The 26494-nt window shown below is 28.8% G+C and overlaps 1 protein-coding gene across 2 annotated transcripts in view; it reads right to left on the bottom strand.

Annotated features, from left to right (window-relative positions):
• Positions 1-26035, bottom strand: part of LOC123299242 — a 158867-nt gene extending 132832 nt beyond the window's left edge. For both annotated transcript variants that reach the window (XM_044881565.1, XM_044881566.1), the window contains exon 1: positions 25957-26035. The gene's annotated coding sequence lies outside the window, so the exon portion shown is untranslated. The remainder of the gene's footprint in view (positions 1-25956) is intronic.
• Between the last annotated feature and the right edge of the window lie 459 nt (positions 26036-26494).

Raw genomic sequence — 26494 nt, 5'->3', positions numbered from 1 at the left:
CCCTAGTTTGATTTATAAGAAATTAAAAATATGCAATTAGCATGATTAATATGCATTTTATAATTGCATTTTAAATTGGCCGTTAATATTAAATTCACAATTCCGTTAATAGTAATAAAAATTATTTCAAACTAGTTTCATGGAAGTTTTTGGGGTAGCTGAACATGAATATTGCGCCAGAATTGTTGCCAGGGATACCTAATGCTCAGGGTAAACGATTTCTCGTCGTCTAGTGGAGTTTTCAAGAAATTTGTTATAAAATCGATCAGAACTCGTTACACGAGGGTTTATTGAATCAGCGCTGTATTTGTTCAGATCTCGATTGTAATTGCCACTTATTTCACAACGAATACTTTAATAGTTATTTAATAAAAAAATAAATATTAAGGATGTCTTAAATATGTAAATACATTTGCAACGAGGTATAAGTACGCAGGTAGGTTGAGGTAACAGTAAATAAGTAATAAAAAAAAAGTTGTAAGATTTTTAAAAACACCACATATTTACAATTATACAATGAAGTACATCAGCAGTTAAATTATTTTATAATCATATACCTGTATAAAAGTTCCCATACACGATCACATTATGTGTGCAATAATAATCGGTGAGTAGGAGAAATTTTTAGGTTATATTTACAACGAAAATAGTGTCCATGAGTCTGTACAGGGTGGACCATGTACTTGTCTAGTCCATATGATGTTGTGTCAACTACTTGAAGATTGTTGTTACAAACTTACAGTGAGTTTGAAATATACTTATTGATCATTTTTATAATATATAGGATGTTTGCGTACTTTAATAACAACCATCAGTAGCTCAGTCTGTATAAGGGTTCGAAAATATCCGATATTTATTATAAATATCAAAATATCGGATATTTTTTATATATATCCGATATATATCAAAGGTTTGATATTTAAAAAAAACTAAAATGTTTTAAAGGTTTTATTTACTTAGGCACTTCAAATCAAACAAATGAAACCAAAACATAAAATATTCTTCTAGATCAGGCAAAATCAATTAAAAATAATAAAATTTTTATAAATAAAAATCAACTTTAAAACAAAAAAACAATTTTATAAATTGTTATCAGTCAATGGTCATATATACACTTAGGCAACAAAACAATAAACATTACAAATAATAACTGTAGAGTATAACTAGTCTTTTAATTATCAAATCAGTCATCAGTCATTCGTAATAAACTATTAATTATCAAAAAAAAAATAGGTTGTTTCATAATTGTGCTCGGTTTGACTGCAAGGAAGATAAAGGTAGATCATCTTCCGATTCTGAATATTACTTAAACTTACTCTTTAGTAACGAACTTTTTCTGACACGACACGATTTGAGCTTAGTATTCGTAGGTTTTAACTCTACTCCAATGCCATCATAATTTGGGAAGTAGAAATACGGTAACAAACGCCAAAAATTACTAAATAATATTAAATTTTTTTAAATCATTTTTGTATTGATATATATCATAAAAATTCACGTGATATATATCGGATATATATCATGATATATATCCATTGATATATATCCTCGAACCCTGGTCTGTATAGCAATGAACTTAAGACACTAAAATGTGGTTGTGACAATAACATCAGTATTTTGTGAAAATATTTATAAGTGGTAGAACCAATCAAAAAAAGATTGTTTAAAACTATGTTGCATTTCAAAACAACAATATTTGAAATTTGTTAAACAGTATATAATTTTTCACAAACAACTCATGCGTTTGTGTCAACTTCAGCACTCAACCCCGTATGGTAGTTGTATCAAATTCGTGACCCCATTCAACATATTTGATCTCACGATGAGGTTGAGACAACCTCATATCGATTAAGAAGTCAAGTCTGATGTCATAACATGACATGATACCCCCCATCGAATTCAACTTTTGTTAGTTATTTTTTGATTGGTTCACTAAAAAACGAGCTATCAGCCATAATAGATTAAAATGGTCACCCATGTATAGATTTCGCAAATTGTTTGATCGTGTATGGGTTCCCTTAAAATAAAAATTACAGAATTGCTGACTTAAAGATTTAATATTAAAAATTGTATAAAATACAAGAAAAAAAAAGAAGCAATTTATGCTTGGTAATGATAAACGTTGGCGTTCTCACATGGCGAACGTTGTTGTTGTTGTTGTAAGTTGAGGTATAAAGGAAGTGAAATGAAGTAACTTAAAAAGAAGTGCAATGTATTTACTTTTTTATTATTGTTAGTTAATGCCATGTTTACACTCTGATTGTTAACCGTTGACGTTGTTACATCATTGTGAGTGAGTGTCTGTTTATATTGAATATTATTACACCATCGATAACAATAATGATTTAATGAATCAGATAAGATTGACAAGTAACACTTGTTGGTGCTAGAGATGCAATTACTTTTATTTCCGAAATGAATAAATTATAAATGAATGATATTCTTTTAAGAACGTTCATTTACCAACCTGTTTTGCTATGTGCGTTCATAATGAAACAGTATGGAAATTTTAAATAATTTGATACAATGAATAAAATATTGACGAACCTTATGCAATATCAGTTTTGTTTTTACAATTTTAACCATATCTCTAGTTTTATCGGTCGTATCAAGACGAATAAAAAAAAGAAACATTTGTTTTTTCATATAATGGTACAAAATTGTTTCAGAAAATTTTCAACAGTTTAGAAGCTATGGCCGTATAAACAATTAATTTGTTTAAAGCATTTTTCCGACGCTCTGAGCGGATTCAGCGGATCAAAATATGTCGAAATACACTTCTTGTTCGGTGGGACCTGTAAATGCACAGAAAACCCACTCAGCACCTACACTATATCTTTATTGGTTGAATATAAAAGTAGCTTTAGTTGTGATAATTAGTTCACGTTGTTTGTCGGTTGCGCACACCGACAAACAAGTCATAGATAAATACAGATATGTCGGTTTAGTTTCCCTAAGAGGTTGTCATTATAATGATGATCTGTATACATTTTGTAGTAGGTATGCAACCGGCAACTGTATGTAAACAATATACACTTTTTTGTTTTTTTTTTCTTTTGGACTAATTAAAAATCAGTTTACAAGTGTTCGTTAACTATTAATTATCACACCTAAGGTACTATAAGTACAGTATGATCCATGACGTGTGGTATTTATGGTCAAAAAAATTGCGTGAAAATTTGACTTCTAAATTTTTCTCAATAAATGAAAATTGTAATACAATACAATCCATGACGGTTATTTGAAATCAATTGATTATTCATTGATTTACATCCTAAAAGACTGTATGGCATAAGAGAGAGAATAAATATATTCTGCTTTGTAAAACTTGATGAATAGGGGATTGGACTAAATTTTTTTAATCAGTTCAGATAAAGAATTCTCCTTCATGAATAGAAATGTGAAGTTGGTTTTTAAAAATCTTTACTAGTATGCAAGATATAAACGTTTAAAATTCCTAATTAAACAAAGAGGAAGATACCCACTAGTGACGTCATACGTGGGTATTGCGATAGAAATTACATATAAAACTTTGTTTTGAAAAAAGGAGATGGGCAACCTTTGAATACAATCTTTGATTGCTTATAACTTCTTCGTTTTTTAATCAATTTTAATGTCATTTTCCAATTTTGTCATAGTATCAAGTATAGTTTTACATTTTTATGGGTAATATGGCCAATTCTACAGGATTATTCTCTATTATAGTGAAATTTATTTTCTATGCCTTTAGTCATGATTAAAATTTTGAAAAATTTCGTTTCTATTCTAAACCGCCCTTTCTGCTTATGTGTGGGTTTAACTACTCCATCATCAGTTTAACACAAGTAGCTGAACTTTCGTTTAGAAAATTTGCTTATAATTAATCCTGAAAAAGTTTAATTTTAAAAGTATGATACAGATATAGCAGGGCCAATGTTACTCATTAGCTGGCACTGAGGCTACATACTGAATCATCCTGTATTCAAATAGCAAAAAGTTAACTCAAGCCTACATTCAGTTTCTTATTAATATGAATCATCAAACAATAAAATAATATTATATGTGTATTTGTAGCATGACTTATGTTGAAAAACTCCAACTGTTTGCGAAAAGAGACTTTAAAATTATCTAACAAAGTGTGAAAATCTTCAATAACAAACAATATTATCGAATCGCATCAATGATTCGAACCAAATCAAACTAATCAAACAAACAAAAAATACTATTTAAAATTTATAGTTTCCCGTTTCGCCAAGGAAACAGCAACAAAAGGCATGAGGGGGGCTTATCACGGAGATCTCTTACGAAATTGAAATTATTGTAACTAATACCTTGTGTAAGACGCTAAATTATTAATAAAAAACAAGTGAAAACAAACAATTGACTGAGTTAATTGTTGAAATACCATGCATAGTCAGTGTTGATTTCTTTATCACATTACACATACAAACATGTGACACATACATAACTGATAATCAAGTATAGTACATATTATAAAATTTCCGCCTAATTGGCGCCCTCACGGGTAAACAGTGATATTTACGAAAAAATGTTTCAAACAAAAGTTGTTAAATTTTTGATAAGGAACATTTTTTACATTTAAACTTTTGTTCTATCTCTAACGGTTTACAAGATGGGTCCTACGGACCCAAGACCCAATTGTCCTATGACGCTCATTTACGAACTTGACCCCACTTTTTACGTCCTGAGTACGCTGTAAAAATCAGCTCGATATCTTTTTTCGTTCTTGAGTTATCGTGTCCACAGACGGACGGACGCACGGACAACCGGAAATGGACTAATTAATGTGATTTTATTGTTGTATATTTTATATTGATTTTATGAACACCTATGACAAAATTTTTTTCCTAGCATCATTTTTTTAAACGTTACAAACTTGGGACTAAACTTAATATACTATGTATATTTCATATATACATGGTATAAAAACTATTGTGCAAATAATTAAAACTATAGCTGCACTTGCGATAGCCCCCTTCGTATAAATTTGATATTGTTACGCAACTGTGTAAAATAAAAAACAGTAAATAAACACGCAATATACGCAATTTGTGAGTGAGTGATTTTGAAATTGGTTTTGTGAACAAAAAACACAGTTAATTTAAAAATAAATACTTAAAGGCATTTTTATAAAAGCGATAAGCAATAACTTAATGTTTTTTTAGCTTAGTTTAGCTGTTAAATAATTACTTGATTTGAGTCACAAAAAAAAAAAAAAAGAATATTTTTCTCCATACTTCACTCGCTAATAGTCATTCAACTAACTCGTGAGTCTTCTTGAAGTCGGCATTGTACAAAGTGTTCACATTAAATATTACTGAAGTTTGTATTTTTAGTAATAGACAGACATTAGGTTAGATTATATTGGCTATCCACAAAGGACAAACTCAAGCTATAGACTTCAGACTTCTGTATCTAAAATACGAGTAAGACAGTGACAGCAAAAAATACGAGCAAGTCAGAGAGACAACATTTTTTTTCTACTTATCTCATTACTATAAGAGAAACTGAGATAGATAGAAGAATCGTATACCCGTTTCGCTTCCTCCTCTATGAGCAATGCGGACTAGAATAAAGAGACACACAATAAAGTTATAACAATGGTGATTTGGACTTAAAAAAACTCGCCCATGCCTGCTATAGAGCCCATTGTGATACCATATATGTGTTTTACCACCCTTTTCCGCTGATAATTTTATTTATCAGCCCCTTAATTTGAGAGGCTAAATGCACCGTGTTTTAAAAATTGTAAAATTTAAGTGACGTAACTAAAGAATGGCCTCTTATTTTCAACCTTCCAGAATCGACTGTCAAATATAACGACTACAATCCTAGATTTATAAAATGTTTTCCAACAAATTTTATTTGAAAACCGTTGTTTAAAGTTAAATTGTAAGTTTTAATTGGTATACATTATAAAACTAAATACAATTCTTGATACGTTGTGTAATAATATTTTGTTGCCTTTAAGCATTTTTTTTTTTGTAGTACGCTGCGCTGTGCTGTGCTGTGCTGTATAAGAACTTGATAAATACAAAAAGATTTTATAACGGTGTTCTTCTAACATTTTCTAGCACTCTAGAGTTTGTAATAATGATGACTGACTGAGTGGCTAGCTTGACTGGTGCGTTAACACAGCTGAGTCGAGAGCCAATACAGTTTATATTTTAAGGCAATGCATGTATTTATTATAATTTGATAACCCGATTTACAATCATACTATGTTGATTTATATTCCCAAGCGGTTTTAATGACCACGTCGAAACTCGAAATTTCTGCGGAGTATATACTCTTTTGTAGGGTTTCCACGAAGCAAAGGTGGAATTTAGGTTGCGTTTCAGCAGTTGATACGCGGGTTTTGTGTACAATTGGCAACACGAAATTCCTACGGCGTTTTGTCGGGATTTTCGTGAAAAATTGCGTTTTTTTTACGGAGTATCACCAAAGCATATGTGGAGTATTGTCGTTGTTCCAGTTTTTCTGACGAGTTGTTTCGAAATTTCCTGTGACTATGAAATCTAACTGTTATGAACAAATTATACCAAATTTAGGGTTTTTCTGGAATATTGCTTCAACGTATTCAATTCAGTGTTCCAAAATATATTCCATCTAGTTTCTCATATTCGTCATAATTTTACGACTAGACTATTTTGACAGATTCGAAGGGTCGATTTCAAATTTGATTGAGAGACTCTAGAAATCGTTCAGTAACACCCGACGCCCGATAGAAACGTAAATCCTCCAAAAGTCAGATTTTTTGATTATTCAGGTAAATTAGACAGTTCTGAGCAGCTTTTATTTTAAATTATTTATAAGTTCTACGGAATTTTGAATGGATAACCCTACAGTTTTGTGCTAGATCATAAACCTATGACAGATTTAATTGCCTCATTTTTTCGCCCCTCCTTCGAAAGAATCGATGAAAATTTGTTTTTCAAATTTTATCCCTAATTGGTACTTGGACCTTATTTTGTCTTCTATCATACTTTCGAGCAAAAACTTCTAAAACGCCGAAAGTTGCTTCTCTTTACGAAATCAGATCCTTAATTCAACCCTTTTGCTAACTGTTTTCCAACGCTAGGTGTTCTAACACAGAAATAATGCAGTAAATATGACGAAAGTTGAAAAAATCGTGTTAATTTTTTGATATGTAAACCACGCAGAATCCTGGAAAAATTCCTCCAATTCCAGGTAAAGCTTATATACTTTGATCATCTGTAAACACGGTCTTAAGAGACATGTGACTATACAACAAATGATAAGCGACACAAGCGACATATATCTGATTGTAAAGGGAGCATTAAAGAATGTTTTATTATTGCTGAATATGTTCAGAAGTAAAACTGTTGATTGTGATGAAAACTAATGACAGACATGGCAAGGGCAAATCAACGGGGTTTTATTGACCGACAACGAGAATATTAATTTAAGACAAGCAAATATTCGTTCTCATCAAAAAGTATTACTTTTTACAAGAATAATTCCATCAAACATCGAACTAAATATGGAAAAAGTTGATCGTTATTGAATAATGATTTCACTACAAAAAAAATATTTGATCACATTCATTTTTTTTTCGCTATATGTTTGAAGTTTTTAAAGAATACATCGTTAATCAATATGTCATTCACACTTTGTGTTAATTTTTAGCGATTTTTTAATCACCGAACTAAAAAAAAGTGTTATAAATTTGACCGCTATGTCTGTGTGTCTGTTTGTGGCATCATAGCGCCTAAACGGATGAATCGATATTAATTTTTTTGGTTTCATTTGAAAGGTAATTTAACAGAGAGTGTTCTTAGCTATATTTCAAGTGTCAGCTTAGGGTTCCGTATCGAAAAAAAACTAAAAAATTGGCGATTATGACATATAATTTTCATATATAAATAATTACTATGGAAATGAATGGTCAAATAAATCTGGCTCAATTCATTTCGAAAAGTGAAATGGTAAAATAATTAGGTAATTCAAAACAATAATTCAAAAGAACAAAACCAACTCAAATTTTTCAATTTTAATTAAAATATTTCCAAAAATTGGTCCAAAAAAATGATAGCTCTCTAACTATCATTTTCATCTCATCTGATATCCTTGACCATCACTTTGATATTGATTTAAGGATGTATGAGCATGGTAGTGGGGGCACAAATTTAAAAATAGATATTTTCAATTTTGATGATAAATTTATATTATTACTTGACGATATAAGACGAAAAGTAAGAATAAAATTTTTCGATATCTGGCTTAATTTTCAAAATATCGAAAATGAAAATTTTGTTTAATTATTTAGCTTTCGATATTTCGAAAACCAAGACACATATCGAAAAATTTTATTCTTATTTTTCGTCTACATTCATGAAGTTATAACAAAATTCATCATCAAAGTTGAAAATAAGATAAAAATAATTTCAACCCTTAATCTACCCTGCTCTTACATCCCTTACATGGACGGTGACACTTAGTTTTTTTCTTTTCTAATTCATTGCTAATATGTTTACTTTCTATTAAAAAGTTTTTTTTTAATTTGTTTTCATTCATTCCAAATGAAAATTATCAAAAACTTCCAAAATATGTCGTTTTTTGAGATTCCTCCATAAGAGCCAATGTATTTTATATCGATTTTTAATGACTTTTTTCTTAAAAATTTGCACGGATACCTAAGCTTAAAGTGTTTATCTGTACGTGTGTGTGTTTCTCAGTGACATCGTAGCCCCTAAACGGTCGAACCGCCTTGATTGAGAACATTTTATAGCTAGGTTTCCAAAAATCGGTTAACAAGAATTAAATCACATTTATCCAGATACAGCTAGTAATTTAAATAAATATTAATTATTTATAATTAAATCTTTGACGCATATTAATAATTATTATAAATCTAAATATCCTTTAATAGAGATATTAAATTCTACAAATATCCTTTTATGAGTTTGTTGATTTTTTTGTAACCTTAAGGCGTATTTTAACCTTTTTTTGCCTCTCTGATTGTGAGTGAATAAGTCTGTTCACTTTTTTGCATTGAATACAACGATTAAAAAATTCTTTCTCATATATAAGTGTTTTTTGGATCTAAATATGGATATTTTGTTTTTTTAATATTACAATTTTTTTTGTTGTTGTTGTAAATATAAAAATCAATGTCATTATTTTTATAAATATGACATTAATAACATATTAAGAGTACTTGAGGAAAAAAATACTTTTATAATAAAAAAACAGTTATTTATTTAGGATTCAGTACCATTCAATTACCTGTCTGAGTGGTTTCATGTACTTTCTTTACCCTCATTGGACGCTTCTTATTAATAATTGTCATTATTGTGTTTTCCTATCGAAATAGAATTTTTGACTTTCTTGAGTAAACAAGTGAAAACAAACAATTGACTGAGTTAATTGTTGAAATACCATGGATAGACAGTGTTGATTACTCTGTCACATTACACATACATGTTATACACATACAACTGATATGCCCATATATAATACATACTATACAATTTACGCTTAATTTGCGCCTTCACGGGTAAACAAGGATGTTTACGAAAAAATGTTTCAAACAAAAGTTGTTTATTTTTTTATATGGAACATTTTTTATATTTAAACTTTTGTTTTATCTCTAACGGTTTACAAGATGGGCCCTACGGACTCAAGACCCAATTGACCTATGTTGCTCATTTACGAACTCGACCTCACTTTTTACTTCTTTAGTAATTAGGTGATTTTATGAACACCTTTCCCAAAATTTTGTTCATAGCATCAATATTTCTAAGCGTTACAAACTTGAGACTAAACTTAATATACCTTGGTATATTTCATATACATGGTATAAAAAGTAGTCCAATAAAATGAACTTTTAAAGTACCATTCAAATTGGAAGCCCTGCATTTTTGAATATAAGTTTATTTTGACATAAATTTGAAGTATACATAGTTTAAAAAATATTGAATCCAATTAAGAAGGTAGAAAAAAGTCATAAACTACCCTCAAAAATCACTTTTTTTTAAATATCTCGAAAACAAACGAAGATATGGAAAAAAGTTTTATTATTATTGTATTTTTTTGGATGAAAATTACTCTTAAAATTGATTTTTAAACCAAATTGGAGACAAGAACCTCCCCCAATTGCTCCTCACTTTGAATGCGCGCTTGTAAATGATTATTGTTGAGATAAAATACAATATCTTGTAGCTTCTGTATTTGTTGCATCCATGACAACAAAAACAGTTGATACTACTTGTACTTGTTGTAAGTTGTATAAGTTGTACGTAATAAATGCTGGCTGTCTTTTTACAATCGATTCCTTGAAAAATTACAGTTTGAAAACTGTTTTTTTATATGTTCAATAAAAACTATTAAATTATTTTATATTTCTTGATGACGTTCTACAACTCTTCAGATTATGGAAAAATGGAAAACTTTTAATTGTGCGATAACCTCCTTAAAATTGAGATGAATTCAAGGAGTTATTTTCAACCGATTCAGCTGAAATTTTGCATACACGCTGAGTTTGGATGACAATGCATGGTAAGGTAATACTTTAAAGTAACTTTTACTATGAGCCATTCAAATACGACTATTCTTAAAAGCTTGAGGCGCTCAATATTAAGAATGAATCGAAAAAAAAAAGGTATGTGGAGTGGATGTAGCGCTCCGATTCATTCTTGATATTTTAAATTTAGCGCTTCAAGCGTTTACAAATAGCCATTCAAACACGACTATTTATAAAAGCTTGTCGAAATATTTAATTCATATTTTTAGTTTAATTTCGACCAATCAGATAGTATTCACTCTCTCTCAAACCATAATTCCAAAGACTTTTAAATAATTTTTGTTTGTTTAAGGTAAGATATTCTGATTAATAAATATTTCACAAATTTCTGTAAAATTTATATCAATTTACAAACTTTCTCAAAATTAAAAATCATACAAATAAAATTATTAACCTGTCTTCGAGCCATCTCATTACTGAAAAAAGAGAATTTATTAGATAAAATTTAGAAAATGTTTTGTAATTTATGATTTGTAAATAGTAGTCGTTAATGACCTCGACGTTAAAAAACGACTTTAAATAAATAAATAAAAAAAAAAAAAAAAAAAAAAAAAAAAAAAAATTATTAACCAATAAATTCGTATAACAAATTGATTTTGTTAAGTTTTTTTTATAAAAGAATCATGCAGTTTAGTCACGACAAAAATATTGTTAAATCAGTGGTGAATAAGATCTTTACGAGGCCACACCAATGCCAATTAGGATGTTCTTTTAGAGATTCGCGTCTTTAGAGTTGGCAACACTCTTTTGCTTAGCAACTGATTTGATAGCAGACAGTTTCTTTGTCTAGTTTGATTAGCTGTTTCATAATGAATAGTACACTGAAAAAAATCTTAATATCAATCGACCCAACCTCATCGCAAGATCCAATATGTTGAATGGGACCACGAATGTGTTACAACTACCGTACGGGCTTGAGTGGTGAAGTTGACACAAACGCATGAGTTGTTTAAATGAAAATAATATATCGTCTAACAAATTTCAAATATTGTTGTTTTGAAATGCAACATAGTTTTAAACAATCTTTTTTTGATTGATTCTACCACTTATAAATATCATAGCAGAATACTGATGTGATTGACCCAATCACATGAGCAGGTTTATTAGGTTTTTTTTTTAAATTTCTTCGAATTAGACTTGAACCAGCAACCTATGGCTTACTAATGCTTTAGTTTTACCGCTGTACCAACTGAACTACCGATAGAAATAATCCTAAATAGTTTTAATCTATTTAATATTTTTTTAATTAACATGGACAGCGAAACGTCCACCTTACAGACTTTACCTATATATTTTTTTCCGCTATTTTTAGGATGAAACCAGTAAATTTCTACCAAATAGTTAACAATAAATTAAGCATACAAATTTTATTTATTTTTTATATAATTAAAATAATAAAAATTTAATATTTTGTAAAAAAAATCAATAAAATTGGAATTTTTTAATAAGAAATCGATATGAAATATTTGACAATAGAATAGAGAACGTTGATTTGATTATATAAATAAAAAATATTTCTCAAGTAATCAATAAAACTTTAAACAAAATAAAAACCATTAAAATATATAAAATTTATATAAAAAAATTAAATTAATTTAAACAAATTATTTTGCATATTAATCATCATTTTCTTATCATTTCATTAAAAAAAAAAAAAAATTCTTTGTTTGAAAATGATTTCATGTTTTTATATTTTTACTAAAAATATGAGCTTTATTATTATTAATAATAATAAACATAAATATAAACCACACATGTGTAATTAATTGTCTAGAATGTCCGATGTGCATTGTGCATTATGAGAAATATCCGAAAATGGGTCTAAGAACAAACGTATAAGAAAACATTTCGAAAATACTTATCTTAAAATTCTATAATAGGTAAGTACGTATTTCGACTAACGTGTGTAGTCATCATCAGTATAAATTAACTTATCTTAATTGGGATGTTAATTTTTTTTGTCACTTCAGGTGAAGAATTCTCACTGAACGGGTAGAAAAGTTAATTTTTGATTAAAAAAACTTTTAACAAAAAGAAAACCGATTTCAAAAGAAAAACCTTTCCAAAACAAATTAATATGCACTAAAAAGTAAAAAAATAACGATAATATAATGTAGTTAAAATTATTGTTATTTTTGGAGTCTGGAATGAAATGGGACAACACGGAAAGCAACAGCTTTCAAACAGATAAAAAATCATCCAAATTAGTTCACCCAGAAAAAAGTTCTGAGATAATACACATAAAAAAATAAATAAAATAAAAATACAATCGAATTGATAACCTCCTCCTTTTTTGTTTGAGGTCGGCTAAAAGTCTTTAGAAGTACAAAAATCGATCGAGTAAATTGGGTGAAAATTTAGTAACATACAATTCGGATTTTCTATTTATATATTGCCATCATGCCCGATCAATCTTAAATGTCCTATTTAAAACAATAAATCAACGGGTTATCCGTTCATCACCAATGTTTTGTATATCACCTTCAAGTAGTAATGATTCATAACTCAGTTAAGTTGATATCAAAAAGTTAATTATATTTTTCTTTTATGATTTTATTTTAATGAAATAATTGTACAAAAAAACGTTGTCATTCCAGTTTATCATTCCAATATTTGAAAAAAAAATTAAATGTGAATTATTGTAATCAAGTCAGGAAATAAAATTTTTAATGAAACAAGTGAAAACAAACAATTGTCTGAGTTAATTGTTGAAATATCATATATAGACAGTGTTGATTACGCAATTGTTTGTTTTTTACGTCATGTATATAAAGAAAAGTAGCCACACATACATTCAAGTCACACACACATAACTGATATTCCCATATAATACATACTATATAGTTTACGCCTAATACGAATAAACATTGATGTTTACGAAAAAATGTTTCAAACAAAAGTTGTTTATTTTTTTATAAGGAACATTTTATACATTTTAACTTTTGTTCTATCTCTAACGGTTTACAAGATGGGTCCTACGTACAAAAGACTTTGACCTATGTTGCTCATTTACGAACTCGACTTCACTTTTTACGACCTTAGCACGCTATAAGAATTTCAGCTTGATATCTTTTTTCGTTTTTGATTTATCGTGTCTACAGACAGACATATAGGCAGACAACCGTAAATGGTTAATTATGTGATTTTATGACCACCTATACAGAAATTTATGTTGTAGCATCAATATTTTTAAGCATTACAAACTTGGGACTAAACTTTGTATACCTTGATATATTTCATATACTTACATGGTATAAAAATCAATTATTCTTATTTGTGCATACTTTTAGAGGTCATCAAAAACCGTATGTTCTCTAAGGATCCGGAAGCTAATTTAACTCATTATTTTGCGATTCATTATCAAAAATTTTTTTAGGAACAAAGCAATTTCTTTTCAATTAATTATAAAAATTAATTAAAAAAATACTTTCATCGATTAGTGACCGATTTAAACAATAAAATTAATAAATACTTCTTCACTTCCAATTCAATTAATAAACTTTTAAAATAAAAATAAAAACTTTTGTATGACACATATTTTGAACACAAATAAAAATTGAGTACACACATACTTATAATACAAAAAAACTGATCCAATACTACAAACATTCATCATTCATACATTCTCTAATTAATAAATTAAATAAATAATTGCAAGAGACTTGTAATACTAATCATAATTAATATAAGTAAAAATAAAATAATTAATATTTGCAAATTTTAATTTTAATGATCGTATTCAGTGAGTGAAATAAATTTTATAACCTCAAACTACAGGTGAAAGTTTTATTTAACTTATTATAGATTTGTAAAAATAAATTTATAAATAGGAAATATTTATATTATTTTATATAAATCACTAGTAAATACCCGCCCGCTTTGCTGGGCAATTTCTCCTTTAAAAACAAAGACTATCACGTTATAGCCCCCACTTATCCTCCCTTTTATTCACAATTTTATGGATCTTAATTTTTTGCTGGGAACTGTATCATTTTTGAAAATGAAGTTTTAAACATGATACTTGCCAATCATTAAAGTTACCTGATTTTTATACTTTTCGGATCAAAATTACCCCATCCACTGATTTTCATCAAATTACAAAACAAAAATTTGATTTGCGATTTTCTCGATTTTTTGAACCACTTAAAAAAATTGCAAAAAAAATGGGAAAAAAATTTGTATCTCCAATTTCTACAAAACTCAGTATATAAGGTAATTTTGACCCAAAAAGTTCAAAAATCGGGTGCATTTGATGGCTGGTCGAACAGTTTTTGAGATACGAACTAAAATCGATCCAAATATTGCGATATCTCAGAAACTTTGCATCCAATCATTAAATTAACCTGGATTTTTAACCTTTTGGATCAAAATTACCCAATCCACCGAGTTTCATCAAATTCCAATTCTTCGATTTTTCAAAGGGGTGTACCACTTAAAAAAATTGCAAAAAATCGAGAAATTTTTTGTATCTCCGATTTCGATAAAACGATAAAATTTCGATATTAGGTAATATTGACCCAAAAAGTTCAAAAATCGGGTGAATTTGATGACTGGTCGAATAGTTTTTGAGATACGGACTAAAATCGGTTCAAATATTGCGATATCTCAGAACCTCTGCATCTAATCATTCAGTTAAACCCAATATCGTAAATCTCGATAATGAAAAATCTATGTACATATACGAACTTTATTTCTTTGCAAGAAATTTTACATAAATTTTTTTTTTAATTATTAATTAAAACACAGAAGTTACTGTGTCACTCTGTACTAGTTAGAACATCTTGTATTTAATAATGTTTATTATAAAATGAAGAAGTGATTGATTTAGTGAGGGCATTATTTAATTGCGTGTTTGTAGTTTGTTGTATGATTGTGTTCGTTTTTTTGTACTTATTATGGACTGACTTGAGTATGGCCTACATTTTTAATTTAACCCTGATCTGATTCTACCAAAAATTCATGTAAATTTAGTAATTTAAAAAAAATAAAATAAAATAAAGTATTTATTTGGAATAAAGTTTATTTTAAAACAAAATAAAACCTTCATTCATTACATAAAAAAAATATTTAAGATGCGTCAAAAAAATTAAATCGAAAATCGCAAGAAGTCTTGTCATTTTTATACCATGTATATGAAATATATCAAGGTATACTAAATTTAATTCCAAGTTTGTAACGCTTAAAAATATTGATGCTATCAACAAAATTTTGGTATAGGTGTTCATAAATCACTTAATTAGTCCGTTTCTGGTTATCTGTCTGTCCGTCTGTCATCACGATAATTCAAAAACTCAAAATGATATCAAGTTGCAATTTTTACAGCATGCTCAGGTCGTGAGGTCGAGTTCGAGTTTAAAGTTTAAAATTTTGTTCTACCTCGAACGGTTTACAAGATTGGTTTTACGGACCCAAAACCCAATTGACCTATGTTATTCATTTACGAACTCGACCTCACTTTTTACGACCTGAGCATGCTGTAAAAATTTCAACTTGATATCATTTTTTGTTTTTGAATTATCGTGATGACAGACGGACAGACGGTCTAGGAACATCTATACCAAAATTTTGTTCATAGCATCAATATTTTTAATCGTTACAAACTTGGGACTAAACTTAGTATACCTTGATATATTTCTCATATACATGGTTTAAAATGACAGACTTTTCTTACGTTTAAACTTTAAACGTAAGAAATGTTATTTATAATAAAAAAAACAACTTTTGTTTGAAATATTTTTTTCGAAATCATCATAATTTCAAACTTTGCAAATTTTTTCTGCAAAACTAAATCTAGTTAGAAAAATTTTACAAGAGATCTGTTTTGTTTTGTTTTGTTTTGAATAACGTTTCTTTAATTTTCCTAGACTTTTTCGAGTTTTTCATCCGCGAAATTCGTATTCAAGAAACAAAAATACATAGAAAAACATCTGGATGGGTCCTCGATAGGCCACGCGAACTCCTCGAGCGCCTCGACTAATGTATGTACTTGACTGCTTCCAGTAAGTACATTCTCTTTAGATATATTTTAAGATTCACCTACAGAGCCAACTCAGACCAGACTGTTGTTGTTGTTGCATGGTACTTGGTACTCATGGTAAGAGTCTAAGTCTCTCTGATGTTGTTTTCTTCAACATTCTCTTCAACTAATAATAATGTAAGTAATGTAAAGGTAAAAATAGTGTTTAGATTTAAATAAGAATGATTTTATATTGAAGGTAAAGTATGCACTCAGTGTGCTATGTGTAGTGTTGTACTAAGTAAAGGTGACTGCTTTGCTTAGCTATAATGTTCGCTTGCTTGCTACAAACACACTTTAGGTCAATGTGCTTGCTGTTCACTTCATATTATATTATATGGGGAGAATGTAGTACCTATTGAATCAAAAATTTACATTTTTAAATATTGTTTTTTTAGGTTTGTGAAGATGGTACTCCCATGACCGAATTTTACGTTCTTTGTGAGCTTAATCGTTTGACCATCGTAGGGCCACTTTTGACCACCCTCAATTTTCGTTTGACCACCCTCCGTTCGGAAAATATTCACCCTGGGGGTGCCATCTTCACAAACCTGTTTTTTTTATGTGTTTATTAAGGTAGTACAAGCGCCAAGCCAATTTTAAATTTAGGGAAGAAATTATTGGTACCTTATTATCAACTTTGATGATGAATTATGTTATAACTTCATGAATGTAGACCCCCAAAGACCTCTCCCCCCAGTAAAATTTTCAGAATTTATTTTGACTTAGTCCAAAAATCAAGCTTTTCAAACATCTTTAATTGTAGAAGGTTATAATATATCATGAATTACACTCTAATGTACCTAGAATCATCCCAACCGATTGTACCTAAAGTCAGTCTGGGGAATAGCATTATAGAATATATGTGATTGATTGAAATATTGAAACCCTACAAGATTCTCTTCTACATATCTTACCAGCTTAAACTGTTCTTATACCATGTATATATGAAATATATCAAGGTATATGAAGTTTAGTCCCAAGTTTTTAACGCTTAAAAATATTGATGCTACGAACAAAATTTTGGTACAGGAGTATATATTCACCTAATTCATCCATTTTCGGTTGCCCGCCTGTACGTCAGTCTGTGAACACGATAATTCAAAAACGAAAAGAAATATCAAGTTGAAATTTTTATAGTGTGCTAAGGACGTGAAAAGTGAAGTCCAGTTCGTAAATCGGTAACATTGGGTCTTTAGTCCGTAAAGCTCTGTTTAGACATGGTATTTCAACAATTAACTCAGTCAATTTGATGAATTTTTCCGTTATGCTTAAAACTGAAAGATGCCATCAAAGCACAAACGTCTACCAATAAGCAATTTTAACTTAAATACAATTTGACTTGAAACACAAATGATAATAGTCGTCAAATTGTAAATAAATAAGTATTTCTATTTTACTTGAAAACAAATGTACAATAACAATCATTTTCTCGGTTGCTTGCCTCTCGTAAATAAACTTCATCATATAATTACTTTCTCATAGATACTGGGATCTTTTGCAAGAAATGATCCAAGGTACACCACATTACCTGATTATATGAATAATAAATTTTTATAGTCATCAGTTATGGATTTTTATTTTATTTACAAAATAAATAATTAATAATAATATCAAACTTCGATTTGATATTCAGCTCTAAGGAATACTTAATTCTCAGGTTTTTAATTCAAAATATCAGTAAAAAACCTTGACGACAATCTACGTTATATCAGCAAAAATCCCCCATCAAAATCGTAAACGATAATAAATAAAATTCTTAGCTGTAAAATTTAGATAAAAATGATTGGGAATCCAGAAGACTCACAAAATTCGATCTTTTGGGCGGGAATTTTGAATTGAACATTAAATTACTATTACTGATGGATAGCTATCACTTTCTTTTCCTGTCAATTTTACAAAATTATATAGATCAGCCACAGTCATAGTAAGGTCACTCCGACATTTGTAACTTTAATGTGACAGGCTCTTAAGGATGTATGAGCATGGTAGTGGGGGCACAAATTTAAAAATAGATATTTTCAATTTTGATGATAAATTTATATTATTACTTGACGATATAAGACGAAAAGTAAGAATAAAATTTTTCGATATCTGGCTTAATTTTCAAAATATCGAAAATGAAAATTTTGTTTAATTATTTAGCTTTCGATATTTCGAAAACCAAGACACATATCGAAAAATTTTATTCTTATTTTTCGTCTACATTCATGAAGTTATAACAAAATTCATCATCAAAGTTGAAAATAAGATAAAAATAATTTCAACCCTTAATCTACCCTCCCTTATATGGACGGTGACATAATCTTACATCCCTTATATGGACGGAGACACTTAGTTTTTTTCTTTTCTAATTCATTGCTAATATGTTTACTTTCTATTAAAAAGTTTTTTTTTAATTTGTTATCATTCATTCCAAATGAAAATTATCAAAAACTTCCAAAATATGTCGTTTTTTGAAATTCCTCCATAAGAGCCAATGTATTTTATATCGATTTTTAATGATTTTTTTCTTAAAAATTTGCACGGATACCTAAGCTGAAATTTTAACCACATATTCTTTGAGTAAAAGACTACCTACAAACAAATTTTGAGCCTTTAAATCAAACATTGTTGTCATGCTCATACATCCTTAATTTATTAGAATTGCAAAGAATTTCCATGCCAATTCATTTTATTATTGAAAATAAAAACTATCTATCTAGTGTCAAAATCGACGTACAACAGCCTAAAAATTATTATATTTAAAATTTGTATTTGACCTATTCGACTCAAGAAAATTTATTTAAAATTTCGGACGATCTTTTCAGTTGTATGGATATAGAAAAATTATTGTGGGCAGAAAAATTTTTCTTTTGGTAAAAAAATATGCATCTATATGTACAGAATGTTGGGCAAATGACAATGTTTATGACAATCGCTTATATGGTCTCAGAATTGGATTCACATCGTAAGAAGAAGCATCACATTAAGGAATCATCGTATCAATATGGACTCAAATCAGTTCTGACAGTTACCATTTTAATGACGCCATTAATCAATCATTTTTGTATCAATCGATTTTTCTAAAATTTTGTACCCTTTTATGTGGTTAGAAAAATTTAAAGATGTAAAAAGTTAATAAATTTGTTGAACAATTCTTATCTGGTATTTTTGAATAAAAACAATTTTTGAATTTTTCGTAAAAATTATTTATTTGCGATAATTGTTACGAGATCACGCTTCTTCAGAGCAAATTTGTGAATTTTTAATTTTCGTAAATACAATGACCCAATCAATACAAAATCTTGTTTGATAATTTTCTTTTAAAGAACGTTCCTCGAAAATTCAATGCTGTTTCTTACAATCGTTTTGAAATCCTGTGAAAATTTCTTTCACAAACATTTGTCAATTTATCCCTTAAAATAGTTAATAATGAAACAAAACTATGACTCAATACTCGTGCGACTGAGAATTATTACCTTAACAGGCTTCCTTTTTCGAGATTTTATTTATAGAAGACTAACAGCATGTTACGTTTAACCCTCGAACCAAAAAAGGGTGTTATAAGTTTGAACGCTATGTGTCTCTGTCTGTCTGTCTGTGGCATCGTAGCGCCTAAACGGATGATCCGATTTTGATTTTTTTTGTTTCGTTTGAAAGATAATTTAAAGAAGAGTATTCTTAGCTATGTTTTATGTGCGAGTTTAGGGTTCCGTATCCGGTACAACTAAAAAATAGGCCATCATGATCCTCAAAATCGATTCAGTTTGGAGAAAGCTCTGAAGAAAAAGGTACTTTAATGGAGAGTGTTCTTAGATATGCATCAAATGCAAGTTTAGGGTTCTGTACCCGACAAATTTGTCGGTGATTTTTTAAATTTTGTAAATTTCACTTGAAAGTTTATAGGTGGTTTCTACATGGTACTTTGACACTTTTTAATTTATAGATGTTTTCTACATGGTACTTTGACTTTATTTTCTGCATGGCAATTTATTTTGTTTTTCGAGTTTTCTGCGTTTCAGTAATCCTAAATACTTGAGCCTAATATTCATAAATTCATGTCTTACAAAATACATTTTTGAATAAATTTAAATTTTGTAATGACCGTATAGTCAATCGGTAGTTCTTTGTTGCAACAATTGAATTAACAATTTAATTAGAATTAATTAGTTAAAATTTCTAAAATAAAAATAAGAAACGAATGATTACAAATATATACAAGAATCATAAAAAGATATGAATCAGATTTATAGATACAAGAGTGAGATTTAGATTTAATAAAAAGTAATATAAATAGTCCAGGCAGTCTGGACACTAACATTCCACAAATTTAACTCAGCAAATACCATGTAGCTTTTTTGTACAAAACAAATATAATAGCAGATACAAAATCTTTATGCATCATATGATTATGACATATGACTAAACACTTTGGATTCAAAACCATTCATAAAAGATGTTTATATTATCTTGCAAAAATTTGAACTTTAATATTAAATGAACGATTAAAAAATAGTTTCATTAGCTTAGATGACATTTTTGCAAGGTGCTACCAACTAACTTTTAAGACAAAAAAAAAACACGACAAAACAATTTTTTTGAAAGTGTCTATTGGCTTAGGCATGAAAGATGCAGCACCCATACCATCTAACTTAGTATTAAAGTTAAGGCAAGATAGTCCATTTGTTTTAAGTAAGAATTATTACTTAAGTATCTATGTACAGAGTGTTTCAATAATATATAGGCAAAAAAAATATATATACAAAAATAAAACAGAGTTTATTTTAAGACGATTGAATTTCGGATATTTCTTTCTGTATTGAACTTAGTTAGAAACAAGTGAAAACAAACAATTGACTGAGTTAATTGTTGAAATACCATGCATAGACAGTGTTGATTACTCTATCACATTACAAATACATACATGTCACACATACATAACTAATATCTCCATATAATACATATTATACAATTTATACGCTTAATTTGCGCCTTCGCGGGTAAACAGTGATGTTTACGAAAAAATGTTTCAAACAAAAGTTTTTTATTTTTTTATTTTTACAACATTTTTTACATTTAAACTTTTGTCATATCTCTAATGGTTTACAAGATGGGTCCTACGGATCCAAGACCCAATTGACATATGTTGCTCATTTACGAACTTGACCTTACTTTTTACGTCCTAAGCACGCTGTAAAATTTCAACTTGATATCTCTTTTCGTTTTTAAGTTATCGTGATGACAGGCGACAGAATGACAGACAACCGGAAATGGACTAATTAGGTGATTTAATGAACATCTATACCAAAATTTTGTTCATAGCATCAATATTTTTAAGCGTAACAAACTTGGGACTAAACTTAGTATACCTTGGTATATTTCATATACATGGTATAAAAATTCTCTTAATATCATGATTAATTTAAAATCCAACCATCTTAAAATCAATTTTTTCGTGACCTTGCTAGAATACCATACGTTTTAAATAAAGATAGTAATTAATGGTACACCCTGTACAATGTACTTAAGTAGTTATTTTACTTGATTAAAGGTAAGTAAATACTGGTGTGTTGTGTTTTTAATTGTTACACGTTATGCTCTGAAAATATTAAAAAGTTGTCTAGATCTGTATGAATATGAATTTATTATCTTGTTCTTTTTGCATAGGGTGTAGCACATTGGTTGTAATTTAAAAAGGATAGCTGTTATTACAGTGTTTTATAAGGCTGTCCTTTTCAAAGTACATTCAGTGTAAATAGTGTATACACTAGTGGTATAAAAAGAACATACTTTTGTTTATATATATATCAAATTTAATATTAATAATAATAATATTATTATGGTTGGAGATCTATTGGATTTCAGATTTATATAAATTTCTTTAGCAAGAAACTTGTTAAGCGGGTCCGTATACTAAAAACAAGCGCCCAGATCATGAAAATAATTCCCTAACTGTTCAAAATACTACAATATTAAATTTTGTATTTTTGTATTGGACCAGAGAGAGAAATGTGTATCTAAGACGTTAAATACGCGAGTTCTATACAAGAGATACTCGGATCAAAATACGACAGTTTGCCCTGAATGCCAGACTGGTTTCGAGTTTTGACTAAAATCGATAGGAATATTGCGATATATCAGAAACTTTGCATTCCAATCATTAAATCAACCTGATTTTTTTTTGCGATTTTCTCGATTTTTTCCCCTTCAAAAAAAATCGAAAAATTTACAAAAAATTTATATGTTTCGGAATTTGATAAAACTCAGTTTATAAGCTAATTTTGGCCCAAAAAGTACAAAAATCGGGTTTGTTTGGCGATTGGACTAATAGTTTTTGAGATACGGACTAAAATGGTTCCAAATATTGCGATATGTCAGAAACTCTGCATCCAATCATTAAATTAACCTGATTTTTAGACTTTTTGGATCAAAATAACCCCACCCACCGAGTTTCATCAAATTCCAAAACAATAACTTTTTTGCGTTTTTTTTTTATTTTTTCAAAGGGGTACCCCTTGCAAAAAATCGAGAAATTTTGTTTATCTCCATTTTCGATAAAACTCATCATCCCCCTTTCACCACCAAAATTACAGAGTTTCTCAAAGATAGGTGGGGGCAAATTTGAAGCAAAGTGATTGGTAGCTATCTTGAAAAAGCTCCCCTAAAATTATTTCAATTTTGGAGACTTTAATCTCTTTCATGACTAGGGTTACGAGATCAAATATTATTCAAAAAGCATACAGAACGATATCTTTGACTGGTATTAAAATCTCGACGCACAATTGGAATCGGTCTGGGCGGAGATATGAAACCAAGTTTAGTCCAATATCTAACACTCATGGTCAACAATCTCTCCTCAGACTTTAGCCAGGTTAGTATACTCGTTAACGCAAATAAGTTTAAATGTTTCATTGATATTTCGAATGGAAATTTAATACAATGACTCAGTTTGTTTGAGAAATTAATTGGAAAATTGCCAAAACAATGAAAATAAAATTATAATTTTCAAAAAATTTATTACCTCTAATACATCATCATCTTTTTTTATAAAAGAGATAATTGAAAATAAACTTTTCCTTTGAATCATTTCCTAAAAGTATTTTCATTATTAGCCTTGAAAGCGTAATAGTCCGGTATGTAGTCCAAAAAAAAAGGGTCGTGAATCTGATATTGACGTTAATCGAATAAATTGTTAAAACAAATTGTTTTTGTCCTGAAATTTTATTTACTGGCTCAATCGTCGTTCGTCATCGCGCCAAAACATCGTGTGAAATCAATTTTTGGATAACATCAAAAACTACGAAAATAAGAAGAATTTAAATGACAAGTGAAAAGAGAGGAATATAGCAAGCGGTGACGTCATAACTTGCAAGGAAATAGAAAAGGATAGAAAAAAATTATTTAATTACTTATATTTTTAATTAGAGCCTAAATAGCCGAGCGGTCTAAGGCGTTTGCCTTTGGCTGTTTGCCCATTTAGACTTAGGTTGCGGGTTCGAATCCAGGCAGCGGCATTGTGAACACCCACATCAAATTGTAATTGTAAATATGTTTGTAATTAAATAAATAAATATTAACAAATAATGATGTGGGTGGCTTCTGTTATAGGCGTATATGTCAGAGAAACGGAGGTTAAACCCCATTATTATTATATTTTTAATTTTAATTTCAGATCAAGACAAAGACCCATTCCTTTAAAATTTCTGATCCTACTTCGATAATTCTGATTCACATTTTATACGAAGTATAATCATCACTTGATATTTTTTTCTTATACAATAGAAACGGAATAAATACGTAAATTCAAAGAATTTGTTCTAAACCTTAAAAAAAAGGTTGCTTAAGGTATTTTGACACTTATTATTTCCTGACTAGAGGTAACAAAAAAGGTATTTCATTCATGGGTGGTAATATGCAAACAAAGAATGGGAATCATTTCAATGGAATTTCAAATATTTTTACAGTTTGAGCTAATAAAAAATTAGTCAAGAGTGTATCATGAACACTGTAGGGTTCCGTTGCACGTACTAAGTAGTTAAAATTTAAATTAGCAAATTAAAAAAAAAAACATTGTCCTAATTTTTTCCCCTTTTAATTTAACCGTACCATACGATATAAATTTGTAAAAAAAAAAACTTTTAACCAAAAGAAAACCGACTTCAAAAGAAAAGCTTTTCCAAAATAAATTAATATGCACTAAAAAGTAAAAAAATAACGATAATATAATGTAGTTAAAATTATTGTTATTTTTGGAGTCGGTGTCAGCCAAGGAAACAACTCTGACAGAACAGTTTGCTACATTAGCTTGGCTGACACCGACTCCAAAAATAACAATAATTTTAAATACATTATATTATCGTTATTTTTTTACTTTTTAGTGCAAATTAATTTGTTTTGGAAAAGCTTTTCTTTTGAAGTCGGTTTTCTTTTTGTTAAAAGTTTTTTTTATATTTTGTGATTTTTAGTGTATCTGAAGTACACTAACTAATTTGTCACTAAAAAAAGAATCATCGAAATCGGTTGACGTGATATTGAGTTATTCGTCCTCTTGTCGTGCATACTTGCTGCAAATTTAAGACTTTTATAGTTTTCTCATGGATACCGTTGTCAGAACTGGACCAAAATGAAATGGGACCACACGAAAAGCACCAGCTTTCAAACAGATAAATCATCAAAATCGGTTCACTCAGTCAAAAGTACTGCGGTAACAAACAAACAAAAAATACAGTCGAATTGATAACCTCCTCCGTTTTTGTTTGAAGTCGGTTAAAAAAAACCAATCGCATGTATAAAAAAAATTATTGGAAAAGTTTTTGTCTAGAAAAATAGCTCGTTAAATCCGTAGGTAATTGAGATAACCGTGAAGTTTTTGGTTAGCGAAAACAATTTTTAAAACGTAAATTTAAGGATTACAGCTCAAACTTAAATTTTGTAAACTTTATTTAAACTTAAGAACTGTCTGTCACTTTTTCGTGAATTAAAAATTAAAAACTAGACCACGTAGGCATAATATATTTCAATTTTTACTCTTTAAAAACTTTTTGAAAATGCAAAATACTAAAAACAAATGAAACTCTGAAAGAAAAAAATACCGCTCTAGAAATTATTAATGTTCGAAATAATTCAAGAAAGAAACCATAATTCTAAAAATCTGTAATAAGGAAAAAATACCCTTATGTAATATTATATTTCCGTTAAAAAAAAACGAAAACCCCGTCGAATTACACAAAAAAAAAAACAACCCATAGCAACAAATTGAAACCCTTATCACTTAATTGTAAACATAAATACAGCTGTGAACTTTAAATTTGACAAACTTGATACTTTGTTTACATTTTTTGTTTGTTTTTTGCAAACCGGAAAACAAAACAAAATAACTTAATCAAAATATTACAAAATAAAGTGTACATACTTTTTAAGTGCAGGGTGCAGGTGCACAGTTAAATAATCACCAAAAAAAAATTACATAAAAGTTTTATAAAAACAACTTTACAAAAAATATTTGAAAACTTTCACTAACAATTTTAAAATTTTCCAAAAAAAATAAAAAAACCACACAAAACTTTTTCTCAAACTTAAGATACACTTGAAAAATTCACTTGTAAGTTACAAAAATTTGTAAAATAATTTAAATAATTTTTTTTTCTAAAACATTTTTGTTTATTTTTAATTTTGTAAACTTTTAATCCGTTGAATTGCAACACACGATGGCAAACACATAACTACTAACTTTATAAAAACGCTTTTGTACTCTACTGAGTACAAATAGTACACAACCTACAGCAACGAGTTGCATTTGTTTTGGTTTTTAAAATGTACTTTACTTAAAATTAACGACATCTACTAAAATGAGAGAGAATATTTTAGATGCATATAAATATCTTTGTTTATCATATTAAAGCGTATGAAATATATACATGGCATGCATGGTGTCAAATTACGAAAAACAA

This window comes from Chrysoperla carnea, chromosome 4 (assembly GCF_905475395.1).
Source record: "Chrysoperla carnea chromosome 4, inChrCarn1.1, whole genome shotgun sequence".
NCBI classification, from domain to species: domain Eukaryota; kingdom Metazoa; phylum Arthropoda; class Insecta; order Neuroptera; family Chrysopidae; genus Chrysoperla; species Chrysoperla carnea.
The sequence above is the reverse complement of the archived record's forward strand: the minus strand, read 5'-3'. Positions and strand labels throughout refer to the sequence as shown.